This window comes from Notamacropus eugenii, chromosome 3, assembly GCF_028372415.1.
Source record: "Notamacropus eugenii isolate mMacEug1 chromosome 3, mMacEug1.pri_v2, whole genome shotgun sequence".
Lineage (NCBI taxonomy): Eukaryota > Metazoa > Chordata > Mammalia > Diprotodontia > Macropodidae > Notamacropus > Notamacropus eugenii.
The window spans coordinates 445,815,611-445,839,750 of NC_092874.1; the positions used below are offsets into that span (position 1 = coordinate 445,815,611).

Below are 24,140 nucleotides of genomic sequence, written 5' to 3' on the forward strand. Positions count from 1 at the left end.
TTTCTATCTCTTATTGTTCAAATTTGAAATGTCTGTCCTCCAGGTCCCCTAATCTCTAAAGACCTTTTCCAACTTTGACCTGTTTCAAAATTTTCAATTCACCTGAAATTCCTATGTCCATAACTATATTGGAATCATGAGTAAGGATGAACTGAATGATTTTCTGTCATTAGCTGTCCTGTCCACTTAGAGACACTGTCCTGTCTCTAAATGAGCCAGGTATAGGTGTGTCTGTCTGTCTGCCCGTCTTGGATCCATGAAACTCTCCTTGTGAAAGTGAGCAGCTCTTTCCCCTCCAGACCATGATGCTGATGGATTTACTGAACTGACTCTGGCAACTAATGATTGTAAAACAATGCCTGACAATACAGATGAACGTGAATATGTTAATGACCAGAAATTCACATTAGAACTTCATCTTCATCATTGCAGAAGTATTACTGAAAGTCAGCAGTTGTTTGTGGGAGAGCTGCACAGAAAGAAAGAAAAAAAAAAAGCTTTGATTAGCAAACTTTAGGTTTTTGGATTTGCTGGAAAAGTAAATATCTTCTGTAATGACATGCAAGGAAACAGAAGAAAAGGATCTATCACTACTTGGACAGCTGTTTGCATTTCCTTCCATCTGGAGCCCAAGTGCAAAGAATAAAATTTGGGTTGATTAGAAAGACCTGGGTCAGAAAATTAAAAATGAAACAAAATCCAAGATTCCCCCCCAAAGCAGAATGAGCCACACACTGATTTCCCCTATGCTGACACCAATTCATTTCATCTGAAAAGCAATAAATATTCAGAATGCTCAGCAAGACTGATATTTATAGTTATTTCTTTTGTTTCCAAAGATCCATTACTAATCATTGTTTTCTGCAGAAGCAGAAATGCTCCAATTCACCTATATTCTGTGAAGACTCAGAAAGCAGGACTTTTCCTCTGGAGGGGAAATGATACCATTTTTTGGCTGGGGATACACTTTCAAATATATTACATAAGCACCTCTAAGTGGCATTAGCAAAGAAAGGGCTCATGGACTGTCCAACAGTTGATGCCTCTTTAAGACTCATCAAAGCTTCAAGAACATTTGCAGGTCAGGACAGTATGTGAGTTGATACGGCAGACAAAGCCGGGTAGTCAGGTTTATTCTCAACTTCGGAAAACTGTATTATTGGGTTTTGGAATACTGTGCTTGCCTCTTGGCAAATTAGAAGGTAAAATCAAAGTCCATTTTCCAAAAAAACAGATAATAGTCCAGAATGGAGGAACTTTCTAGAAGAGAGCATCGTAGTATCTTAGACAAGCCATCCAAAGGGTGCTTCTGATTGCCATCTAGAATGGTTATGAGAGAGGTCAAATAAAATACCAAATGGTTACTCCCCATTATGAGACTTGGAAAGTCGAAGAGAAAATGTACCTGAAACAAAAAAGGTAAGGAGAAAGTGTAGCAGTGTTTTACTCATAAAAAGGCCTAATGGCACTTTTGGTGGCAGGGGCTTTGGCTACAGAGATAGTTATGATTATGTTAGAAAGCAAGCATCAGACAGAATGTGAACTGCAGGGATGGGAAGAATTATTTGACAGCTAAGAGGCAAAACTGATTATGATTGACAGCTAGTAGGTATGTCTTTGACCAGTGACAGCTGGGAAGTCAAGGCACTACTTGGCAAGCTGTTCAACAATTGAAGCAAAGCTCTCCCCAGTCTTCCTGACTGTATAAACTGAGAGACTTGGAGCTACTCCGCCTGCTGCTTCTGGTCAGTCGCTTTACATCTTTCTTTAAACTACAATTAATAGCAAATAACACACGTAAAGGAAATAAGTTATTCACATTGGTGCTGAAATAAGTCACTGTCAACTCAAATCTGTTGAAATGCCAGTGGTTAGAATAATAACCAAAAATCTAGGTATTATGCTATTGCATTGATGTCTGTCATCTTGTAATTCTTCTATTAATGAGTGTGAAAACTAAAAAGTTCTTGGGAATACTGAATTTCTTTTCATTGAAAAAAACTGATGAATATTATGCTCATTCAGCACAAGCTTTCTATTGAGCGTTTAGAGATTTAAATTTAGAAAAGACCTTACAGATATCTAGTCCAATCCCTTTATTATACAGAAACAGAAAATAAGGAAGGTCATCTCAAATGAGGATTGTTTCATTCTCTGGACTTGTTTTATCATAGTCCTTCAGACACAGTAGGCACTTAATACATACTTCTCAATTGATTGATGAGATCCAATATACCCCATGGGAAATAACAAAATTATATTTATTGCTATGGGCCTACCGTTAAGAATTTTGCTGGTGTGAAAGTGAATCTGAGTACATAAAGAGTATGCCACCATGACACAGCATTGGGTAGATTCAATTAACTATTAAGTAAAACTTTCATGATTATCTTGATGATAGACCTGATGCTTGCTCACCTTATTTCATAGTGAAGATGCTTTGTTTTCAGTATTGGGCAAAAGATGTATATGTTGAGAGAGGGAGAGAGAGAGAGAGAGAGAGAGAGAGAGAGAGAGAGAGAGAGAGAGAGAGAGAGAGAGAGAGAGAGAGAGAGAGAGAGAGAGAGAGAGAGAGAGAGAGAGCAATAATTCACCCTGGTATTTTATAAGAAATCCTTTTCTAAAACTACAATTTCAAACTAAGAATGTCAGATTCCATGATGTGTGTGTATGTATGCGTGTGTGTGTGTGTGTGTGTGTGTGTGTGTGTGTGTATGTGGATAGGGGAGACCAGGTGAAAGCTAGGGAAAGGGGAATAATGAGAAATTGTCCAATTTTCTCATGCATTTTCTCAGAAACCTACTGTACCTAATAAGTTATACCATGTAATGATTTAAATCAAAATACAGGATAAATGGAAGTATAGCTGTAAATTCCAACAATAATAAATTTATCCATGGTAAATGAAAAAAAAATCTTTCTTGCTCCAAATATTTCTGTTTTGTGAAAAGGGGGAGAAGAGGGAGGACTTAGGAAGTAGGGAAGTCAGGAGAAAGAAATAAAGCAGAGAAAAATATGTGTGGAAAATCTATCTACTGCTCTAATCCAGCAACTCATTTAAGTGAATTATCACACAGCTAGTCATCTAATCAGAACCAGGACATGAACCTGGAGTCTCTCCAGCTTCAAAAAAAAGTTCTCTAGCCAAAGAATCATAGTTCCATAGTTCATACATAAAAAGCACATCTTCATCACAAACATCATCACCACCAGTAAGAACAACAATTTCACCCATAGCAAAGTGGCCCTCATCAATTCTTCCCTATACGTGCAATGAGAGATTGGTAATCCACTAATTATATTCAGAATAATATAATTTTTAAAACTTAAAGAAATGAAAAGATAGCTAGTTAATTAAAAAAAAAACTGAAGTATTTACACTAACTGAGGCAACTGACAAAACCTCTCCTTTTTTTAGATGAAATAACTTAGCCCCTGAAGTACAAAATGAATGTGCCCATGTTTAGAAATATTGTCTTGAAAATACTGATAGGGTTGTTTTTACCTCACAATGTATTTTACGGTATATTCCTTCTCTCTTTTACTACCAGGGAACCATTCCCATAACTATCATAATGAAAAAAAAGAAAACATAAAAACAATTGAGTTTGGCAAAATTAATGGACGTATCAATCAAATCCAATCGCATATACAGTGGTTCATATCCACTGTCCCCCACTATTTAAAGGAAGGGAAGGAGGATCATTTTCAGAGTTTTCAATTGCTCTTAAGTGCTTGGTCCTCATAACTGCACATCTTTCGCCTTCAGTTGCTTCCTGTTCTTTCAATTTACATGATCATAAACAACATTTTGTTGGCTCGCTTGTCTGTTGTCTTGATTTTATTTACTTTATTTCTATCCATTCATGCCTGCAAATGTGCTCCAGCCATCTTTCATATGATTTCTTATTGTTTATTTGGTTTATTCTTTGATGCATGTCTTTTGAATCTATAGTGTTCCCAAATATTCCATTATTACTTTCTTGTACTGTGGACATAAAAAAGTCTGTTAATTTTGCCTTTTTATATTTGTTTATAATTTTTTGTAAACTAGACAATGATCATTTTGAGTGCGTAGCAATATCTATACTCTTCAATATTACCATCTAGATATTGTCAAAGTTCAGTTAAATTTGTTGATTCCAACAATCTGTTCAAATCTCTCTTTTCCTTCTGATCTTTCTATCTAGTGTGGAAGTGCGATATTAAATTACCCTTTCCATTTTATAATTGGTCCCTTTTTTCTATTGCTAGATTTTCTTTTATGAATTTATGGATATATGTAGGTGTGTATATATACATACATGCATACAAATATACACATATATCTGCATACATACTCATAATTTATATATATGTACATATGTTTATTCCATCATCAGTAGTGCCATTAATCATACCATATTCTTCATTTTTATTTTTCTTGATATCATCATTTTGTTATTGCTATCACTGATGACTCATCTGAAATCATGATGGCAACTGCCTCATTTTAGGGTGATCTAAAATAAAATACATCTTATTTATTCTTCTTAGTTCGATTAGTATGCATATATGTTTTTAATGTCTCCTATATGATCTGAGTGGTTTAAAAATCATTCCTCTATTCTCTTTTTATAGGTAAAATTAATCCAATCAATCTAGTTTTATAATTATTTAGTTTGCCCATTAAATTGATTTTATGTACATTCATACTTAGTCAGCACAGCAGTTATAGTCCTCCTTTGACATAGCTGATTTTTATCAGAAACTTTATGGCTGTATTATGCAGAATGCCTAATTTGGCAAGAAGGCTGCCTCCAAACATTGGAAATGCTGTCATTTAGAAGAGATATTAGGCTTATTTTGTGAAGTTCTAATGAGTGAAATCATAGGGAAACATTTTAGTTAAATAAAAAGAAAAACTTCATAGGTTCATAGATTAAATGCTGGAAGTGATCCTAGAAGACATTTAGTCTTAACCCCTTCATTTTACTAATGAGGGTTTCTATGACTTTTCCAGGGTCACACAGGTGGCAGAAATGAGATTTGACTAAAAATCCCAAGTTCCAAATCTAGCATTCATTCTACAAGCTATAGAAAAGTAAAATGAGTTGCCTTCACAGAATCACAGAATTCTAAAGGACTTCAGGAATCTCTCTAGTTCAAGAATAATTGTAAGTCAGTTTTATTTTAAAAAAAAAACAGAACTTTAAAACATTTTATGGAAAAAAAATTACAGTATCTTAAACAGTGAAGCTGATGTTTGTGTTGAAGACCATAGCTTACTCTGCCAGTTTCAAACCACAGTATAGATGGTTTTAAAAGTACAGACTCCAAAATGCTCCCGTAGTTAAGGTTTCTTTTCAAAATTTTTCTGTGAATGGTAATTGCCTGACATCTAATTCTCTATAGTTCGATGTAGACAATGCTCAACCAATAGAAACAAAAGCTAAACCATACAGAGTTGCAGATCATCATTAGAGTTTTGAGAACACTTTAGTACAGAAGAATCACAATTAGAGATATATCTTGAAATTTAATATCCTTCAAGTATTTTGTTGCATACCATATTGAGGAAAGCTAATTTGACTTTTTTTGTATTTCTTAAAAAAAATAAATGAACTATGACAATTTATGCTATCAGAATGAACTAAATAACTGACATCAGCATATTCATTTTTATTTTCTTTAACCAAATGTCTGACTGTGCCGAACTGTAAAGTTGCAGGCATGCAGGCATGAAAATATGACCAGTATACACACTATAATAATCTTTAGCAAATGGAACTCTAAGGAATTCACTGTTTTCTTATCATCGAAGGTAACACAAGCACTTACATGGTAAAACTCATGTGCAAATGCATCTTTTAGGGACAGGACCACCGATCAATATATGCAGATTGTGTGTATTGTGTCTCTGTGTGTGTCTGTGTATGTGTGTGCAGTACAAAAGTACTTCACAAAAGCATGGAAAGTATTTTGCCATTCAGTTTTGCTATACCAAAATAGAATGAATAAATGATTTGATTTTATTTTTTGCAAGTTAAAATTTTCAACTGGATTCATCAAGAACAATAAAAAAACTGAGAGGTCTTCAATTTGCAGTAATCATTTATATGAATTGTTCATAGTTAATATGTCCATTTCTATCAGTATCTGCTTATCTGATCATTTCATCTACTACTTCCTGTTAGTTTTTCTCTTAAACTTGTCATTCATACATAGAGTCGTTCTGCTGCACTGAAGTAACCACTGCTATCTTTGTCAGAAACCTGGAGTAATTAAAGGATTCCTTCTTCACTGTGGGTATCTTTCATTTTTTCTAGACATCATGGTTAAAAAACAAACAAACAAAAAATCAACATCTACTCTTTTATCGTATCATTCCCCTTTAGTTGGATTTTGACACAATGACCTTAGGGCAGTTCCAAAAACTTTAGTCACAATGGTACCATCTTTATCTTTGTCAAATAGTGCAAAGGATTCCTTAAATTCTGTGATCAGATCTTTAGTCGGTTGCTCAGAGACCAAGCCTGAGAGACAAGAGAAGGAAGGAGAAAATCAGACTGTTTGTTCTGCTTCCATGGGAAGGCTGCTGCACTAGCATTGTAACCACCATTCTGATGCAGTTCAAACACCAGAGATGAATAGCAAGGTTGTTGTGGCTGCTCTTCCTACTGCTGCTTCTATAGCCAACACCTCCACCAGAATAACTGAGTTGGAGGAGTTCTAGTTCAGAGATTCTTATTTTTTCTAAATCAGGACGACTTGGCAGTCAGCTGGAGCCTATGGTCTACTTAAAATAATGTTTTAAAGTCTGTAATACATAGTATCCACATTATAAAAGAAACCAATTATGTAGAACTATAATTATCAAAGTATTATTAAACAGTTCAGAGAAACTAGGTTAAGAACTCCTATTTTAGTCCAATCAGTATTTAAAAATGTCCCTTTTATTTATGTGTATGTATGTATCTATTCACACGAGCACACATACACATAGCCACACCTATGCACACATGTGGATATATGTGTGTGTGTCTGAGTGTCTGTGTGTGTGTATTGTACAGATGTATTTGTATAGAGAGGCATTTTTTCACTTAACAAGTATTTATTTTCTCTCACACCAATTTCCCATTCCAAACTTCATTTCAAGTCACTATCTCAAGGGAAACATGATTCTTGTAAAAAAAGAAAAGAAAACATGCATAGTTAAGACAATACAAATTGCTATTTTGGCCATATCATTTTTTTCTTACTCTGCACATTTTGAGCATTTTAACTCTCACCAGGTGTGCTCCTTTTCATCATTGTCATTTGGACTTGTGGTTGATCAAGACATTGATCAGAGTTCTTCTGTCTTTCAAAGTTATAAAATTCTAGAGTTGTTATAGTATAATTTTTTTCCTGCTCCCTTCAGTCTCCAACAGTATTTATATGCAATACTTTGATTAGCCTTTTCTAACTTGATGGCCAGACTTTTAGTTTCAAGGTTTTTTTGTTTTGTTTTGTTTTTTTAATTACCATTTCTATTCTGAGTTTCCTCAAATGAACATGTTCTGCCCCAATCTCTCTGCTCACTTCCATTCTCATATCTTCAGCTGCTTTTCAGACATTTCAAAACAGATGCCCTTGTAAACATCTAAAACTCAAGATATCTAGAACAACTCATTAAGCCCCCCCATCTCTCCCACCCACTTTTATCCCCCTTATTACTGTAGAGGGAAGCACCGTCCTCCAAGTCTGGAAGTCATCCTGGACTCTTCACTATATCTCACCCCTCATATCCAAGCTGTTGCCAAGCCCAGTCAATTTCACCTTGCAGCATCTCATATACCTGCCCTTCTCTCTCCTTTGACACTACAAACACTCTAGTACAAGCCCTCATCTCTTCCCACCTTGATTATTATAGTAGCTGCTAGTGAGTACGCCTGCCTCAAATTTCTCCTCCAATGCACCTTCTATTTAGACAATGAAATGATTTTTTTTTTTTAATGCAGATCAGATCTCATCATTCCCCAGCCTCAAACTAAATAAACTCTAGTAGCCCTGGAATACCTCCAGGACCAAATGCAAAATGTTCAGTTACAGATTCAAAATTCTTTGTAACCTAGCCCCCACCTATCTCTCCAGTGTTCTTACACCTTACTCCTGACACCTACTCTTTGATGCAGTGACACTGGTCTCCTGATACATAGAAGGTAGTTAACAAATATTTATTGATTGGTTATTATAATATTTGAGATCAGATACTACTATGATCCCTTTCTTTATCCTCCCCGTTTTCTTCATTTGGTTCCCTTGAGATGTTTTTATCTTTTTCTCCAGATGAATTTCTTTATATTTTTCTACATACATACACTAAGCATTTGATACCTGAAAGAAAATGAATATAAAAATTAAATAGCATTTTCATTTTTTATTATATTGGCATGGCTTATTTATGAACACTTTTTTCACTTTTGTTTCTATTACATAAAGGACATTTTATTGTTATAATTATATAGTTCATACACACACACACATATATATATACACACAAACACACATATACACTTCTTGGTAGATATACTTGAGTATTTTATACATTCTGTAATTATTGTAAACAGAATTTCTCTCATTTCTTTTTTTTACATTTTTATAAATATATGAAAATTTAAATAATTTATATCTATTTATATCATGTCTGACAACTTTAAAATAGTTTGGACTTCTTTATTTAGTTACTTCTTTAGTGTAGCCTAGAGCATATTTGATAAGTGTTCATAAAACCTTTTTAGAAAATGAGCATCCTGTCATTGGTAGTATTCCAATGCAGTCTGAATTAACACTTATTAGAGATGCTGTGGAGATTTCTACTTCAGGTGATTGGTTGGACTAGATTACCATTATGCATCTTTCCAATTGAAGATTATATGATTTTTCCCTAATAATAATTCTTTCTTTTTTTAATTGACTTACTTATGTGGGGCACTATTTGGATATAACGTATATTTTCTTGATAATTCCCTTATGATTCTTTTCTTTGCCTTTGATGAAAAGAAATGGTTTCCCACTAACGTTTGCTAAGGTTCTTAAATCACTGTTACCCCTGGAATGCCCATAAGCACTTGGGCCTTTTCACACCTAGCTGGGTGAACCCAACAAGTCTGAGAACCTTACCTTGCTCTTCAGTATATATTCATCCCACTCTATCTCGTGAAGCAAAAAAGAAATGACTCTCCAAGGTTCCAGTAATATTGGTTCTATATTTTGTCTCAAAACTGCCTTTATTATCTTAATCACAAAGTATTGGGAAAAGGTATTTGAACAAGAAAATTACAAATCAGAATTATTTCCTTTCTTTCTTTATTGATAGGGTAGTCTGTGAAGCCTAGGGACACCTCTCATTAATGGTTTAGGTGCGTAAAATAAAACTTCAAAAATTACAAAGGAAATTCATTTTATTTAAATGCAATTATCTATGTCTCTATATCAACAACAAAACATCTTTGCAGATACCAAGTTAAGAACACCACTAAACAAATTCAAGAAATATCAGTTTTAGGATGCTATGTAACCAAAGGAAAACTCTGATTCATGTAGGGGGGGGTGTAAGGGAAGAAAGAGAGATTGAGAAGCACACATGATAGAACAAAAGGAAAAGGCTGATTTTTGGGGGGAGGGGCATCAATTTGATCAATGTTATACATCAAATTTGACCTCATCTCCCTTTGTCTTCTAGAATTTGCTATGTATTTTTGTAAAGCTTCTTTGCCTGTTAAGTTATGGGCTTGAAGGAGGACGTGAGGTTAAAAGGGAAAAAAGTACCATATTCACTATTTCTTCTGCCCTCCTACTATGAAATGTTGTCCTAGCCCACCAGGGCTGCCATCCTCTTTGTCTTTCCAGAAGTCATCACCCTGGACAAAGAGGTGCAGAAAGCTTTCTCAGCACACTGAATGGGAGGGGGACAGACAAAATAGGGATCTCATGACAGTAAAATTGTTCTATGGTTTGTTTTACTCTGAGAGACAAAATGGAAACCCTGCATCTAGGTTAGTTATGACCTTTAGGAAGTTTGTTTTAAAAAAAATAATAATTAATCAAAATCATAAGATTGTAGCTCAGTTTATCTGAACCTCCAGCCAGATATGGGATATCTTGTAACATGGGATATCAAGCTCAAAGTTGTGTCCACAGTTCTAGGGAGTAAGAGCAATACTGAAATACTTTCTCCCTTCAGAGCATTTACACACACACACATACACACACACACACACTCACACACACACATCAATAACTTAGAATGATCTAACTGATTTCACCAACAAAAGTAAACCACTGTAGGCCAAAATTAGAAAAGTGACAGCAATCTCATATGCTTTGAAATAAGCTTTTGCCTTCCTTGAGTACGCAGGCTGGGGAGGGAAGGGAATATGATACTTCACTTGATGGTACCTATTCTCCTAAATGGAAAATCAGTGAACAGTATCCCATTGCAGCCACTGAAAATGGAGAGTACTGTGGTATCTAGGGCTCCTCAACACCAGGATTTCCTGCCTGTAGTCCATGGCTGCTGTTGAGATTTGCTTGCTGAAAATCCATACTCTACTGTGAACCCCTTGAGAACAGGAAATGCTTTCCTCCATTTTTCTTTGTAGAGCTTATGCTTAGCAAATACTAAACATTATATAAATGCTAGCTATTATTATCATTAGAGATTAACACATTTCCTGGCACATAGTAGGCACTTTATAAATGCTTGTTGAATCACTGAATGATTGCAATCAGCACTGCAGCAGCCAAAACCAACTACTCCAGTTCATAGGGTCAGTCCCCAGCATTCTTCTCCAGCTCACAATATCTTTAGTCCAGGGGTGGGGAACTTGTGGCCTTGAGGTCACATGTGGCCTCTAGGTCTTCACCTTTTAACTGCATCCAGACTTTAAGAACTTGACTGAATCCAAATGCCACAGAACAAATGCCCTTAAAGGAAGGATTGTTCTGTGAAGTTTGGATTCAGTCAAAGGGTCACACTTGGGGACCCAGAGGGCCACATGTGGCATGGAGGCTGCAGTTTCCCTACCCTTACTGAGTCTAGTCCCTCTCAGGATAGAAAAAAAAACTGTCTATCCCAGATCATCTTCCAAAATGCCTGAAAGTAGGCTCTGTAGGCTACCTTGGACTATAGAGATCAATCACCAAAAGCCCTTTTCATCTAGATTAGATGAACCAAGTAATTACTCTAGGACTTTAAGAATTACACTGCAAAGACCTATATCATAGTTTGTTTTCATAGAAACCTATAGAATAGAGGGAGAAACTCAACACTAGGGAAGGTTTGTGTTTCTTTAGTTTAGTATTTTGTTTTTTTTTTTTTTTGCTTTCTTTAAGGGTTTGGGCAGATCTGTACCTCTGTGGAAAACTGCTGTCTTGGAAACTGCCCACATCTTCATTGATGTAGATGACCAACTTGGAGGCTTACAGAATTGCTTGGGGTCCCTGAGTAATTAAGAAAATTTCCCTGTGGTCATTCTACCAATAAGTGCCCGTAGCAACATTTTAACCCTGGTCTTCCAGACTTCAAGACTAGCCCTTTTTGTGCTACAACATGCTGCCTCTCCGAGAAGATATTTTAGAACTCACAAAAGAATATTATAAAAGTATCAGTAGTTGTCTTAATGGAAATCAGAGTTTCCTTCCTGTCAAGCCAATTTTGGGAGCCTTCAGGGGTCAACTGTATTCTTTGACCTGTAAATAAGCCAGTGTGGCTGTTAGATCATTAAGAATCATTCTTGGGTAGCAAATGGCAAACAAAAAATGCTCTATTTAGAATACTCATTTGTGCTTTTAAAGTATGATAAATGATTGGTTAGTTATACATGTAGGTTAGAGATCATGGGATCATAGATATAGCGGTAGAGAAGATTTTAGAAGCCATGGAATCCAACTCTCTTGTTATATAGATGAAGAAATTGAGGTAGAGTGTGGTTATGACTTATCCAGGGCATCACAGTTAATATGTTTTAACTAGGATTTGAATCCAAGTCTTCCTGACTCCAAACCCATTCATTTGAGTACCATGATGTTTGCCTCAATTAAGCATCAAAATCAAAGAAACAGTTTTGGCTCGTGATATTTTTTTTAACCAATGGCCAGTAGAGATGATGGTTTGCAAGGTTAATCATGAGTTTAGTTCCATGAGGAAGAAACATATAGAAGATATTATTTCTTTACTGCTTAAGGACTGCCTTTAGGGAAAGATGGCAGGCCTGAGGGTGTTTTAATGTTCCAAGCCCTCTGTTACTGCTGTGGGAGATTAGGCTTTAGAGGAACTTGAAGGGAGTTCAGCTTGGAATATATTAAGACCTCCAAATACCCCTAAATGGAAAAAAGCCCTACTGTCCTTACTTTTGTTATAACTTTGCTTTTAACCATATTTTTTCATTGAAGACTATTAAGGTTTTCCCATGCATGTACATTAAATGAAATTAAAATCCTCCCTAAAAGTCTCTGCATGTATTTCAGAAATCAATTTAATTCATAAAATACCTACTACTTGCAAAGGAATATACCAGGCTCTGAGGATGCAAAGGTAAAACAAAAGAAGTTCTTGACCTCAAGTAAATGATTTTATTGGGAGGTAGGGAGGGATGCAGCAGACAAGGATAGATGAGAGAGAAAGAAGATAGAGATTGAAAGACATTGCTAGATACAGGGAATAATAGACAATGGAAATGGAGTGGAAAAGGGAGAGACATATATATATGTATATGTATATGTACGTGTATATATACATGTGCACATATGTCTGTATCACACATATGTCCATACTATATAAACTATGTTTACATATTAAAGTTCTATATATGCAGATATATAGTATATGTTTATACAAACACATTGCTTGCCACTAAGCACACCCTCTGTGCTCAATAAAAATGTTTTTCTGGCCTGATTTCACAAAACCTCAATGAAAATACATTCATTCACAGAAAGTTAACTGATAGTTACATGGTTGAAGATTCTGAAGGAACCATTCCAATGTTTGTTTTTTGACAAGTGATAGGAAATATGTTAACAAGTTGAACTTGCACTTAGAGAAAATATTATCTGAATGTCTAGCAGGTGCATTCCAATTCTGTCGCATTCCATGAGAAGTGTACCAGTATGCTAAACTTGGAGGAAGGAAAATCGGTCACATGATTTCTTCAAAGTACAAGTATCATCTTAGTAGAACTAAAATCAGGGCAAATTCCATGAAACACAGCACGGTATGTTGTCTCTGATAGGTCATTTTTTTTCCTTTCATGTTCCAAGAATCTATTATATATTGTTGTTATGTTTGGCTAGACCCAGCAGGCAGTATATAAAATCTGTGTATTAATGGCATATACATGTGAGTAGTGACTGCATTTTTATAGATTTAGCTTTACTGCAGAAAATGTAGTTATTTGGGGATCTCTGTGGCTATAAACCTGTACATAGATTTTTACAGTGTTGAGTAAGCTGGGATAAAATTAAAACATAAAATTTCTCCACATTTCTTTGGTTATCTTTGGGACATTATTCATTGGGGAATGTTTTATTTCAAATGGCAAATATATTGAAAAGTTCCTTTTTTTCCCCTCTCTTGATGTGGACCAAATTAATGAAACTAATATAATAGGCAGACAGAAATCTTCTGTGTTAAGGCTCTTGTAAGACACTTTGCATAGAAATGTCCCTGTGTTTTGACACTGATTTCCTGTTTTCTGACAGTGCTATAATTTGCTTTAAGAATTGTTTTAATCAGTTGCCAAATGTTTCTCTGACAGAGCCGGGGAGAAATAATTGAATTTTTCTAAAGTTGTAGAAGCAAAGCTGGAGTATGATAAAACACTTTCCATTGGAACCTTTTTCTGGCTTTCAAACATAAGGTCTAATTACAAACACAGCTAGCTTCAAGATGATCATGAAAGAGAGCAGTGATGAAGTTGTATAGGTTAGTTTGAACATTATATCACTCTCTTTTACCTTTAACCAGAGAACTCATGTTATTTCCGCAGTGGCCAGAAAGACAGTATGTAATTAAGGCTCTCTCCTGCTTCCAGTGTTAAACTCATAGATTCTAGGAGCTTGTAAATTCAAGAAAGTAAATCTCTCTAGGGCCATCTCAAATAAAGGAGGATATTTTTAAATGGATTGGAGAAAAGAATCATGTTCTCAGCTCATAATGTGGGACTCTGAATTTGTGAATGCCTATATATAGATGGATTTAAAGTAAAATCACTGGCTATTTTTCTGGGGAAAAATATGTCTTTTAACAATTAGCCTCTAAGAGAGCTTCTTCCTCTTCATAAATAGTGAGAATGCATTATAGAAAAAAAGAGAGCAGACCGATGGAAAGACACCTCATACTTGCTCATATCAGATAACTGCGTTTAAGTCCATTTTAATCTTTGGTGACACATGGTTGTGATACTTACCCTTCGGAACATTAGATTCTCTTCGGTAAAATGCAAAGAATAATGTTTCTGCTATTTGCCTCACTTGCATTTTGTGAATACTAAGTTCAGTGACATGTAAATGTGTTGTGATCACACAGTATTATAACCGTGTGAATTATTGTTAGATCTATTTCCTCCCATCCCTCACATTCACCTTGTATGTGTTTTGAATATACTTTTTTTTGGTGCCTTTATGTGGTTTCTCTGGGTAGAATGTAAGCTTTTGTGGGGGCAGGGACTGTTTCGTTTCTATTTTTGTATCTACAATGTTTAGCACAGTTCTTCACATATAGTGCATGTTTAATAAATGCTTGCTGGTTGATTTACCGATTTTGCTTAAAAAATTAAAAAGTCTACTGTATCCTTCAATTGGGGAATAGTTAACACTATCAGGGAAATTTTTGGCTTTAATGAATATAATAAAGAGCATCATAGGAAAATCTATATGAACTGATGAAAACAACGAAGTAAAAGCTATTGGAAAACAGGGATTAAAATATTGTAGATTGAACAACAACAACCCAGCAATTAAAACTGAATACTATGTAATTACGTTGGCCAACCTTGGCCCCAAGAAGAGATGTGAGAAACCAGCATATCAATCCCCATAAACCCCCATATATTTTGCAGAGAGGAAGGGCTATGGTGTGTGGAACACTGCCTGTAATATCTTTTTGCAACTTGTTAGTTGTCTTTTCTGGACCATTTCCTTCCCTACTTTATTCTTTTTAATAAAGATTGACTTTCTGAGAGGAAAATGGAAGTGTGCCAAGCTTTGGATTGGGTGTTATTAAGGTCTAGAAACCTCAAAGCTAAATAGAGGCAGTGTTCTAAGAGTCTGCATCTTACTTTCATGAATACATCATATACACAGAGTTAATAAATACAAAGTTATTTGAGAACATAGAAGACACCAAGAGAAGGAAGTGCCTTCCATGCACAGATCATGTGGTCCATGGGAAGACAAAGAGGCAAGACATTGGAATGCCAGATTCTACTTAAAACTAGTATGACAGTTTGGCTGAAATAGAAAGTAATTGAAGAAAAATAATGCAAAATAGGTCTAAAAAGGTGAGAGTCAGATTTTAGAAGCATTTAAAATCCAGACTTTTGAGCTTGTATGTGTTTTCATTTTTGCAGGTACGTGGTGAAGTAGATAGAGCATTGAGCCTCTAGTCAAATTTGAGCACCAGAGTTCAAATTCGGCCTAAGGCAAAGGGGATACTGTTATTCCCATGGCAAACATAAGTGACCTGCTTACTGTCACAAAGCTAGTAACTGCCTTAGGTTGAATTTGAACTCTGGCATTACAATCTCTTGCCTCTTTGCCTTTCCATGGATCTGACTGGGCTGGCAACAGGAATTGAAAGATACCTTGTGCTGGTACACAGAGAAGTGGGTGATTTGGAACAGATGGAAGATGCTGAGCCTGGGCCCAAGGTGTCTTATCTCAGTGAACGTGCTATGCTGAACAATAGTATACCCATTGTCTATTTCTGTTTCTTTCCACACAAGTACTTTCCTTTACTGATGAAATTACAAGTTCAGAATCACCCTTAAAGAAGACCTTTATTTAGGAATATATTGAACATAAAATACATTTAAACACAAAAACATAAAAATAACCCTGTTCTTTTTTCTCTTTTCTGATTAATACAATATTGAGAATTCTATAAATATATTTGAGTATTCCATTCTTGGTGTTTTTTTTTTTAATTATGCTTTAGTTGAAAACATAACAGTTAAATCATGCAAGGACAATGAAAAGCAGACAGTGACATCAACTTATTATCCCTGGATAAGAGATACTTGACATCTTGTCATAATGGCCAACTCAATCCTACAGTTAAATGTCTGGATGTTCTCCTTTAGGAATTGTGAAAGTATTTGGCTAATTTCCCATGAATCCTACCCTTGAACAAGGATTGTTTTCTTACTGTGATTCTCATCAGTTGCATTCCAAACATTTCCCTTCGCTTCCTTGGTTTATTCCCCTCTTTCTCTATCCCTCCCTCTTCCAGTGATGTGTTTTACATATCTATATTAAGTATGGCAGAATGTTGCTAATAGGCTATGTATTCTAATCAAACTTTAAATCCCAATCAGCATCTAACAAACTGAAACTGCAATCACCAATATGTCAGTCTTCCTTATGATACTAATAAATGATTGTTTTAAATTGAATCTCCTATATTTGAACTAGTTACTGGACCCCTCCAATCATATTTTTCTTTCAAGAGGTCCCATTCTCATTCGTGAAGAAAATTCCCCAAAAAAGCAGACTTAAAAAACTTAAACACTGTGCACGATACATAAAATAGAAAATCAACTCAAAATGAAAAGTTCTTTGAGTTTTTTATTTTGTTTTTTGAAAAGAAAAAATAGATGATCCAGAGCTCACCCAGAAAGAATAGTGGCCAACAGATAATCAGAATTACAAAAAGAAAGAAATAGAATGAGCTGTAATAGAAAAAAAAAATAGAGAACCGCTGTCCTTATACACATCTTGCAGCAAAAGCTGATATCACTGTTGGAACCACCTTCTTATAGACTGGCAAATGTTTGCTCTTTTCTCTACTTCCCCCAGTTCTTTTATCTTTTTGAATATAGGTAATAATGTACTATTCTACTTCTTTACCCAAATTTCAACCTAATTTTGACCTAAACACAAAAAATCTATGGGTTAGTTAGAGATAGATATAAATATAAATTGAGGCAGAGTACCAAAGTTCTAAAAGAATGTAATTATTATATAAGGCTGTTACACTCTTGTCCCATGTTTAAATCCCCCTAATAGGGATACATTGAAAGACTTCAATATAAATCATACGTAAATATAGCCACGTTATTTAATGAAAACCAAATTCAAATCAAAGGCAACATAGTGGCTCTAATCTGGCATATTCAATCCAATCAGAGGTGCATGCAGCACTGAGTTTATTTAATAGCAAATATTCAAATACAGTAAAGTCATCACATGACATATCTCAATGCTGGCATGATATTCCACTGTCTCCATCAACATATGCTTATGATATAGATAAGCTATGTCATTGTGCTTATGGTTGCATTTAAAAAGGAAGTGTATAAATATGAAAACAAATCATTTTTATGTGCAAGTTATAAAATACCATAGAATTGGTCATCTTTTTCAATGTAATTTCTTCCTTCTCTTTAGTAAGTACAATAAAATCTGATGATTTCAAAAAAAAATCAACTTTAAAATAAAATAACTTTTGAACAGTTATAGTTATTTGAAATTTTCAATATAAATTAAATGTAATTATGTTAGATTATTTGTAGTCTCTAATTTAAAGAAAAGTGGAAATAGCATCCCATTGTAATAAATAAATACTTAACTGGTTTGAAAAAGATTTCCTCTATATACCCTTCATTAATATGATCACCAACTTTACTTTGAAAATTGGGAGAGAAGAGTCATTTTCTTTTTATTTTTGCTAAATTAAATGTTGTGGAGAGGCAGAGTCAAGATGGCTAAGGAGAAGGACATATCTGCAGAAAGTCTCCCCAATAGCCCATAAAATACTTGCAAAAACTGACTAAACAAAATTTGAGCAGCAGAAGCCACAGAAGGACAGAATGAAAGAGATTTCCAGCCCAAGACAGGGCTTGGAAGGCTGACAGGAAAGGTCTATTGCACTAAGCTCAGAAGTGTAGTACAGCCCACACAGAGTGCAGCTCAGCCTTGACTGCACAGGGTTGCAGGGACAAGACCAGAGCAGGCCTCAGGGCGCAGAATCCCCAGCAGCAGCTGCAGTTCCCAAGTTGCTCAACCTACAAATGTCAAAGATGGCTTCAAACATCAGTGAGAAAGTTCTTTCACCTGGGAGAGAAGGGAACATCATCTGACTCTGCCTACAGCAGCAACTGCAGTTGCAGCTTCCATTTTTGGAAGCCTAAATACCCTGGGGGAATTGAGCTGATTATCTAAATCTTACCCCTGAATGACAGTCCTGGGGTAAGGAGGAATGCTGGCTGGTGAAGCTGGTGGAGATTCTGAGCAGGGAATCATACTCCCAGATTCTGGGCAGAACAGAGTGCTTGTGGTTGCTCCCAGACGAGAACACAGACCAGGAGAGGAATATACTCCTCTAGCTTGATTGTGCCACTTTGGAGGAACTGAGAATCTACAAGTCCCCAGGTTATACCTTCCTCTTGACATAGGACTCAAAAGTCAAGTAACTGCCTGGGAAAAAGCCAAAAAAATGAGAAAAATATAAGAATGTTGAGGTTATTTTTTAGCAAACAGGTATTTTATTTCATCCTTTCAGATGACCTAAAAGTCAAGGCTTCTGCATCCAAAACCTCCAAAAAATATGTTGAATAATCTCAGGCCATGGAAGAGCTCACAAAAGATTTTGAAAATCAAGTAAGAGAGGTGGAGGAAAAATTGGGAAGAGAAATGAGAGCAATGCAAGAAAACCATGAAAAGCAAGTCAACAGCTTGCTAAAGGAGACCTTAAAATCTGCTGGAGGAAATAACACCTTTAAAAGTAGGCTAATTCAATTGGCAAAAGAGGTTCAAAAAGCCAATGAGGAGAAAAATGCTTTAAAAAGCAGAGTTAGCCACATGGAAAAGGAGGTTCAAAAGCTCACTGAAGAAAATAGTTCTTTAAAATCTAGAATGGAGAAGATGGAAGCTAATGACTTTATGAGAAACCAAGAAATTAAAAATCAAAACCAAAAGAATGAAAAAATAGAAGATAATGTGAAATATCGCATTGGAGAAGCAACTGATCTGGAAAATAGATGCAGGAGAGACAATTTAAACATTGTGGGACTACGTGAAAATAAAAAAAAAAAAGCCTAGACATCATCTTTCATGAAATTATCAAGGAAAACTGCCATGATATTCTATTAACAGAGGTTAAAATAAATATTGAAAAAATCCACTTATCACCTCCTGAAAGAGATCCTAAAGAAAAACTCCTAGGAATATTGTAGCCAAATTCCAGAGTTCTCAAGTCAAAGAGAAAATATTGCAAGCAACAAAAAGAAACAATTCAAGTATTGTGGAAATATCATCAGGATAACACATGATCTAGCAGCTTCTACATTAAGGGATGGCAGGGCTTGATGATATTCCAGAAGTCAGATGAACTAGAATTATAACCAAGAAGCATCTACCCAGCAATCTCAGTATAATATTTCAAGGGGAAAAATGATCATTCAGTGAAATAGAGGACTTTCAAGCATTCTTGATGAAAAGACCAGAGCTGAATAGGAAATTTGACTTTCAAACACAAGAATTAAGAGAAGCATGAAATGTTAAACAGGAAATAGAAATCATAAGGGACTTACTAAAGTTGAACTGTTTACTTTCCTACATAAAAAGGTAATATTTGTAACTCTTGAAACTTTTCTCAGTATTTAGGTAGTTGGAGTGATTACACACATACACACACACACACACACACACACACACACACACATATATATATATATACTCAAAACTCTCATATATATATAAGAGGTCCCAGGGTGAGTTGAATATGAAGAGATGATATCTAAAAGATCAAATTAAGGAGTAAGAGAGGAATATATTGGGAGAAGAAAGGGAGGAATGAAATGGGGCAAATGATCTCTCATAAAAGACTTAAGAAAAAGCTTTTTCAAGAAGGAGAAAAGGGAAAAGATGAGAGGGAAAAAGTGAAGTTTATTCTCATCACATTTGGCTTAAGGAGGGAGTAACATGCTCACTCAATTTGGTATGAAAATCTATCTTACACTACAGGAAAGTAGGGAGAAGGGGATAAGTGGGGTGAAGGGATGATAGAAAGGAGGGCAAATGGGAAGAGGGAGTAATTAGAAATAAACACTTTTGGGGAGAAACAAGGTCAAAAGAGAGAATAGTATAAATGGGGGGCAGGAGAAGATGGAGGGAAATATAGTTAGTCTTACACAACATGACTATTATGGAAGACTTTTGCAAAACTACACATATATAGCCTATATTGAATAGCCTGCCTTCTCAAGTGGGATAGGTGGGGAGGGAGGAAGGGATAGAAGTTTGAAGTTGAAGTTTTATGAACAAATGTTGAGAATTGTTTTTTGCATGCAATTGAGTAATAAGATATACAGGTAATGGGGTATAAAAATGTGTCTGGCCCTACAAGAAAAGAGAGAAGATTGGAATAAGTGAAGGGAGGGGTGTGATAAAAGGGAGGGCAGATTGGGGAAAGGAGTAATCAGAATGCATGGTGTTTTGGAGTGGGGAGAGTAGAGATGGGAAGAAAAGTTGGAACTCAAAATTTTGTGGAAATGAATGTTGAAAACTAAAAATAAATAGAAACATAAAAACTATTTACATGATAAAAAATAATTAATTGATTGATTAATTAGATGTGTTTTGCTATAAATTTTTAAAACTGCTACTTAAATAAAAATCCATGGAATTCCTGTCCATTTCCATCTCTCAGAGATGATGAAATAAAAATGAAGAAAGTACTGTTCAAGGCCCATCATTAACATCGATCTTCCCTTGTTGGTCACTACTCATTTAAAATATATATAATCTAACTTACATTTATTGTTGTACAAATGTTAATGAAACATTGCAATTATTGCACTTAAGTGATTGAATTGTAAAAAATGTATCTCAAAATAACAGTAAAATTTATAAATTTTAATTATATAATTATATATTTATTTATATGTTATATATTATTTATAATAATTATACATTATAAATAATAAGTTCTTATTTGTAGCCAATTTCATTCCTAATCATTGTTTTTTAGCTTTCTGTGTTGTTTAGATAACAGAGCGATCGGTATCTGAGAAAGGCATGGTGGTCAATATATAGATGAATTGGGAGTCAGTCATAGAGTCCTTGAATCATAGAATATAGAGTAAGAAGGATTCTGAACCTTCATCTGTTCCTCTCATCTTACAGGTAAGAGATTAGGATTTCAGGGAGGTTAAGTAAGTAAGTAAATTGAGGGAGTTTACATGAACTTCCCACTTCACAATGCAAGGGCTGCCAAGTATATGTGGCCAGGCTTAATTCTTTCAGTTTTGTCTTTCCTAAGACAATATGGTACTTACATTATATAACCTTGTATTTCACTACTTTGTAGTAGTTAGGCTTTGCTATATTTAACCAAACACATCCCTATAATTTCCTTTGGTAGAGTTCAAAGTATTTGTGGTATTTTTATTCCCTGGTAGTCACTGGCACACAGTAAGTGCTTCAAAGCTACGTATTGATTGGTTGGTTCATTTTGAAAATGTTTATGTACTATTCACACACATATTGTTTTCTCAAAATCAAATCATTGAGTTCATGGACTGTTTTGCTTGCTTCTCTGTATCCATACCCCCCCATCCCCACACACACACACTCACTCACATAAATACACCTCCCACTAATATAGTTTTTTAATGACTTAGCTAATTAATTCGAGTCAAAAGTTAAACCCCAGTTTCCTGAATTCTGTAATTTTTCCCACTATATCAATACAGAAGGAAATAAACCTCTTGACAAAAATATTTCATGAACCATTCTAATTTGAGCTATTAAAACAGTCTAGTCATAGTAAAATGGAGACAATAACAGAACATTAGTAAGACTGATGATAGCCTCTTCCCTTTAAAATCTGAATGTTTCAGGGACATTGCATTATCACACTTGGTATAATTCTTCTTTTCCATTGTGTGTGAGTGTGTGTGTGTGAATGCTCTGTTCAGCACTCATTATAAAAATAATTCAGACATGAATTAAAAAAAAAAAAGCTTCAGCCTCAATAATGTAAATCAAACACACGTTGTAGCCTTAATTAGCAAGGTAATTGTGAATGGTTCAAAAATAAGAGGTAGGTCCATTAATTTGAGTTATTCATCCTTGTGGATGAAGTGCACAGATAAAGGTTGTAAGGGAAATTGGTTCCAAAGGCCTTTTCCAAATCAAAATATATGATGAAACAACTTTTCCTAGTTTCTTAGGACAATTGACCTTGCTTGGGCAGAGCAATTTTCCATTTTATTTGCATGAGTGTCATTTGTTTCCCAATGGACTTATAAGTGGTGTATTTCAACTTTCAATTTTTTTTCTTTGAACACTGATCATTTAATTTGATTTGATTGATATTTCAGCTGAGAACCAACATATCTATTCCATGCATTTTGCTGATAATAGCAAGTAGAACATAATCCTTGAGGCAATTTATGTTCTGATAATTAATTTATTAGTAATAGCCCAAGGGGAACAGTCATAGACATTGAAAGGTGTAAGAAATAGGTAAAACAGGACAGATTATTGTGAATATCAAGATCTGTCACATCATATGTAACTCACCTAACTGAACTCTAGGGAAAATGCTCGTTCGAGTTTTAATTTCAGAAACTTCTTAATGAAAATCTCCTGATCTTTATGTGCACCATAATACTTATTGCATAGCATGTTCGAACTGGAAAAAAAGGTGCACCTAGCTCCAAATCCCTCCTCTGACATATGCTGCTTGTGGGATATTGACCCATCACATGATTCCTCTGAGCCAAATTCTTCTCATCTGTAAAGTGGTAACAATATTATCTGCAGAAGCAATCATACATAGTTGTTATGAGATAGTGGTCTGAATGCTGGAGTGAAAGTCACAGAAACTGGATTCCAATAGTTCTTCTCTGCTGCTTAATATGGATATGACTTTGAGCAAATACTGTACCTGCTCTAGACCTCTATTTATTCATCTATGAAATAAAAGGGCTTGACTAGTGAAATCCCAGGGTGTAAGTCTCTGATTCTTTGATCTTTGAAATGACTGCAGCAGTGTGTTAAAGCCAACTCACACTGGCTCTGGAGAGCCAGCTGTTAAATTTTTAGTAAGAGTATTTATACCTTGGACATTGACAAGTGCTAAAGAATTAAGATTTGATTTCTGGTTTTGTTGCTTGCCCAGATTTTAAAAAAAGTGATGAGAAAAGGTGTTAATAATGCAGATTAATTTTAAAAGTGTGTTATATGTACTTCTCCCCACCCTAGAGAATCAGTTGTTAATCATTTACCAGCACACCTACCAAAATGAGATTCTAAATACAAAGTCTTTTGCAACATTAAAATATTCCATAAGTGCTAATCGTTGCTCTTGTTATAACTTGTGATTAACACTTTCAAAGTACGTTTTAGCAATTTATACATTATATTGGCAAAATAGACAGCGAGTTATAGACTGGGTACAAAACAGGACACAAAAACACAGTGTTTTAAGGATGACCTAACAAGTGTAGACACATTTCAAGATGTTAATGATCAGTGTTTTTATTGGACTCCCTTTGTTGATGAAGATCATAAGCACTTCATGACTGGGACAATACTCTCTGCAAATTTCTGTACTTGAAAAGTCCATCATCCTGTGGCCACCCAGATGATGAGACCTTGCAAGTTTAAGTCGACTGGACCTCTGATGGCAAACATGTAGTTTGTTCCTTGGTCTTACTGAACACATTTCCAGCTTGGGAAGACATTACCAGTGTTTACATTTACTCATATGGCTTTGAGAGGTAAATATTATTTCCATATTATGAGGACTGAGGAGAAATGTAGCAGAAGCGTAACCATGAATATAAAAAAATAAAGGAGAAATCATTAATCAAACTCAGACATAGGAGATACTACATCATCTGATCAGACTTTGAAAAATCTAGGCTTTTCTTTGAGTTCTTTATGAT

General features: G+C 35.2%; 1 pseudogene; it reads right to left on the reverse strand.

Moving 5' to 3' along the window:
• Positions 1-6,076: 6,076 nt before the first annotated feature.
• Positions 6,077-14,502, reverse strand: LOC140532285 (neo-calmodulin pseudogene; annotated as a pseudogene).
• Positions 14,503-24,140: the final 9,638 nt, after the last annotated feature.